This window comes from Pyxicephalus adspersus, chromosome Z, assembly GCF_032062135.1.
Source record: "Pyxicephalus adspersus chromosome Z, UCB_Pads_2.0, whole genome shotgun sequence".
Lineage (NCBI taxonomy): Eukaryota > Metazoa > Chordata > Amphibia > Anura > Pyxicephalidae > Pyxicephalus > Pyxicephalus adspersus.
In genome coordinates, this window is record NC_092871.1 from 28,531,798 (window position 1) to 28,536,827 (window position 5,030).

At 48.1% G+C, this 5,030-nt stretch overlaps 1 long non-coding RNA gene across 1 annotated transcript; it reads right to left on the reverse strand.

Annotated features, from left to right (window-relative positions):
- Window positions 1-779: 779 nt before the first annotated feature.
- LOC140343226 (uncharacterized) lies at window positions 780-3,497 on the reverse strand. Its single transcript, XR_011923282.1, has 2 exons — window positions 3,155-3,497; window positions 780-1,276 (listed from the first exon to the last, which is right to left on the reverse strand). It is a non-coding gene; the product is annotated as an uncharacterized lncRNA (long non-coding RNA).
- Window positions 3,498-5,030: the final 1,533 nt, after the last annotated feature.

Below are 5,030 nucleotides of genomic sequence, written 5' to 3' on the forward strand. Positions count from 1 at the left end.
GGATGATCCCCTCGGCTGCATAAATTTATGATAAGCACAGCCATGGTACTCCTGTGTTCTTGGATAGAGAACCTCTACCCAAGAAACAAACTACAGGGCTGCAAGAGCAATTAGGAGCTCCGCTCCCCTGATTGCTCCTGCAGGTCCCAAAATATTTGATCTGGACGGCCGATTGTTCATAGGCAGTTCTCGCTTGCATGCTTGGTAAGGGAGAATGGCCTGATTTGCCGCCAGATCAAATTTTAAAATCTCGCTCACTCATCCCTACCTACAGTATATGGAGATACAGTAGAATTTGGAGTGGGAGTGAACACCTAGGTAGAGTAATGGTCGCTCCACTTACAGCCTCCATTTACCATTTCTGGCTCTGTAATGGTGCCTCTCATCACCATTGGAGGTAGTTTAGATCCTACTCAATCAGGATTAAAACATTTATTTGCTCTTAATACAAGCAGATAAAGGTAAACACAAGTTTGATATGCAGAAACATTGGGACTGTCAAAAACCCTGGGGTCAGTGGGACAAGGGAAGTCAGTCTCCATTGGGGGTCACACAGGATCTCAACTAATGGAAGCTGCACTTTGAGGATGCAAATCTGCTATTTCAAAAATGTGTTTGCACTGAAATATATCCAAAGATGATCACTAAATTCTCATATACTGTACATTTTAATGTTGATGCGTTTTAAAAAGTTGTTTTCAATCTTAGTGTGTAGCCGAAGCTGGAAGGATTACATTATAAAAGAAGGAGGCTACAGCAAAAAAAGCAACACACCACAATTTTTTCACCATAAATAGTTGTGAGATTTTATTGGTACCACTTTTATGCAAATATAATATTAAAACAAACTAAAACAAACTATTTACAAAAATTAAAAGCAATAACAATAACATACTACCACATAAATAATTCATCTTTGTATATGACAATTGTTAAATCCATTGACCCAACGAGTTTCGCCTAATTTGCTTCATCAGGAGGTACATTGCTAAAGCAGTCTTATCCCATTAATTGTCCAAACTTGGCCATTATATTTCTGAGAACACCAGTGCAGTATATGAGGAGAGGCCATAAGAGGCTGAAAACCTTTGTATGTTCAAGGGATAGAGCATATGATCAGCAGACAGAATAAAACAAGGAAATGCTGCCACTGCCATAATTGTTTATGATACAAAGTAGTTTAAAAGTCAACAAAATGTCATCTATTAAGGGTTTGGATCTATTTTAGGTAGCAACATAACCACCAGGCAAAAAGTTTAGGTTGTTACATTCCTTTCTGAAACAAAGAAAAAAATACAATTTATTTAATGTACCTATATTTTGCACACCTCTGTATGTTAGTACCTGTGTCATTATTCCAATGCCAGGCTTATACTATAATCAATTATACCATAACTAGGGATGAGCGAGTGAAATTTTAAAATTCGATCTCGCAGTGAATCAGGCCATTCTTTCTTACCGAACATGTAAGCGAGAACAGCCTGTGTAAATTCAACCATCAAGATCACATTTTTTGGGACCTGCAAGAGCAATCAGGGGAGCGGAGCTTACAGCTCCATCCTCCTGATTGAGATTCTCCTGTGATGATTCCCACGGCTGCATTCATTGATGAGCACAGCCGTGGGACTCACACTAACAGGAGGAGTACTGCGGCTGCAGAATCCTCCTGTGCGCGATCCCCAGGCACTAGAAGGACTTGCCCTCATTTAACTTCTAGTACTCTTCCTGCCTCCCCAGGCAATAGAGGTTAAATGAGGGCTTGCAAGCCCTCATTAAACCTCTAGTGCCCGGGGATCGCTCCCTGACAGGAGGATTCCCACAGCTGTCATGAATGCAGCCGTGAGAATCCTCCTGCCTCCCTGTCGGGGGTTGTGCACAGGAGGATTCTCCTGTAATGATTTCCTCGATCTTCCGACGGGTCCACAAAATTGGAAATTTTTTAGGAAATGCATCCCAGGTTTAAAGGATGACCCAGGTTCTCCCATGATAGACCATTTGCCCCAGTGTTACAAAACTTTAATAAATCAGACCCATTGATTAGGCTAAATGAAAATAGCCTTGTGTGGGGAATTTCTGAACCAAACTTTGCAAAAATTATTTCATTATATATATATATATATATATATATATATATATAAATTCTGGCATAGCACAGGGAATCACTCACGGTAACGGGATGCTTACAGGGCAGATTAGAGGCAGCAGACTCCAAAAGTCCAAAATAACAGTGCTACAGCACACACCCCAGCACTTCACAATAAAACAATAAACAGTACCCGGCTGGGCATCTGGCTACCTCACTTAGGTTCCCTCCTTTACTAACACTCTATATCAACATTGGTCAACTCAAAGTTTAGTAGTACTGTTTGGCCACTGGCTTTCCTGGAACCCTCTGGCTCTCCCTCAGCCTTGCATCCACTCTGGCTCTCTCTCAGCCTGGAATCCACTCTGGCTCTCTCTCAGCCTGGAATCCCCTCTGTCTCTCTCTCCCAGCCTGTAATCCTCTCTGGCTTTCTCTCAGCCTAGAATCCACTCTGGCTTTCGCTCAGCCTGGCATCCCTCTGGCTCTCTCTCAGCCTGGAATCCACTCTGGCTCTCTCTCAGCCTGGAGTCCCTGTTAGCCCTGCGGGTCATGCCGGCACCACTGCTCCTAGTTGCAGGCGGTCATGCCGGCACCACTGCTCCTAGTTGCAGGCACAGGCGCCGGGTCCTATCTTTCAGGTAGCGTAACCCCACTACCTGTGCTCCATGCCAGGACCCCCCCCTCGGTTAGGTTAACAGAACTGCAGCCTCAGAGGCACAGGCCTTCACTGTGCCTGGGGGGCCTGATCCCCCCTCCCCAGAGCTCAGGGATTATTGGGGAAACCCTCAAAGGACCCTTCTATATAGCAGCTGGGTTGCAGGGGTCTCAGGCGAGGAGCAGTTTAGGGAAGAATCCCCTGTCCATGACTGAGCTATGGGGTGGGGGCTGCAGCTGTCAGGGTGTGCAGCCCCTAATTCCCTGGGAAAGAGGCCTGCAGGCCTGGGGCCTCTCTTGAGGCAGGGGCCCCTTCATACTGTTGGGTCTGTTTGTCTGGCTGCCTTGTGCGTGGGGGCTGACAGGGGGTGCACCCCCTGATCTACGGAAAGGGGTCCTGGGTTGTGTAGGCCTCACCTGAAGCTGGGGACTCGCCCGGTGGATGTTTTGTCATGGAGCCTATAGATCTGAGCTCGGTGGCGGCAGTGGTGGTGATGGCCTCCTCTGCCCCCCAGGCACGGTCTGGAACCAGGAGGCGCTCTTCTCTGCTGGCCAGGCCATGGGCGGAAATCAAGTGTGGGATCCCCGGGACCAGAAGTGACGTCGGGGACTGAGCAGCTGCGTCACAGGGAAGTGACGCAGCCTGGATCCCCCGTTAGGAGGGAGCTCCCCGTTAGGCATAGGAGCTCTCTTCCATTATATTGAGCCGAGCCCCAGAAGCGGTGCAGAGACCAGCTGGCAAGCCCCAGAAGAACGGGGCTGCCAGGTAAGTGTTTGGGGTCTGGGAGGGACAGGGAGATGTGGAACAGGAATCATGGGAGGGGGGATAGGGGTTCTAACATTATGGGGAAAAGGGGGGTTTGGTTGGTTGGTCAGGTGGGGCAGGCTGGTGGTTGGAAGGTCCTTTTGAGTGCGGGGGTTTGGGGAGAGGTGGGGCTAGGTGGGGAGGGCAGCAGGGCTTGTAGGTTTTTGAGGAGGTGGTGGGCATTTTTGTAAGGGGTGGGGTGGATAGGTGAGGGCGGTGGCGAGGGAGGGTTGGAAGTGGGGGTCTTGGAGTTCAAAAAAAATGGGTGGGTCAGGGTCTTGCAATGCAGCTACGTAAAGGGCAAGTAGATTTGGAGGGTGTGTGTGGTGATGTTTGCTCCATTATCGTGGGAGCTTTTTAATTTTGGTAGGAGTTCAGGGACAGCTTTGTCGGAGGGGGAAGGGGGGCGGCAGTCGGCAGGCAAGTAGAAGGATAGAGGTTGTTAACTTGGAGGAGGGTTTAGGTTTAGATAGGAGGGCTGGGGAGCTGTGGGGCACACGGGCCTGTCATTTTTTGAAGTTAGGTGGTGGTGGAGGAGGTGAAACTGGTGAAATGGGGAATGGCGCTGGGAAGGCAAATTGGGGTTAAGATGAGGCCTGGTGTCAGTATGGCGGGATAGTATTTCCTGTTCCCCCCTGGTGTCATTACGGCGGGATGGTATTTCCTATTACCCCCTGGTGTCAGTACGGTGGGATGGTATTTGCTATTACCCCTGGTGTCAGTACGGCGGGATGGTATTTGCTATTACTCCCTGGTGTCAGTATTGTTGGATAGTATTTACTATTACTCCCTGGTGTCAGTATTGTGGGATGGTATACACTATTTCTCCTAGGTGTCAGTACAGTGGTACGGTATGCGTTGTTTCTCTCAGGTGTCAGTACTCGAGGAAAGTATGCTTCATTACTCCCTGGTGTCAGTGCTGCTGATGGTATTTGCTATTGGTCCCTGGTGTCAGTGCTGTGGGATGGTATTTATTATTGCTCCCTGTTGTCAGTGCTTTGGGATGGTGTACTCTATTATTCCCTGGTGTCAGTGCTGTGGAATGGCATACACTATTTCTCCCAGGTGTCGGTATGGCGGGATGGTATTTGCTATTACTCCCTGGTTTCAGTACTGTGGGATGGTATGTGTTGTTTCTCCCAGGTGTCAGTACTGGGGGAAGGTATGCTCTATTACTCCCTGGTGTCAGTGCTATTGATGGTATTTGCTATTGCTTCCTGGTATTAGTGCTATGGGATGGTATTTGTTATTATTCCCTGGTGTCAGTACTGTGGGATGTTATACTCTATTACTCCCTGGCGTCAGTGCTCTGGGATGGCATACTCTATTTATCTCAGGTGTCGGTACAACGGGATGGTATATTCTATTGCTCCCTGGTCAATGCTGTGGGATGGTATACGTTATTACTCCATGGTGTCAAGGCTGTGGGATGGTATACGTTATTACTCCATGGTGTCAAGGCTGTGGGATGGTATACACTATTTCTCT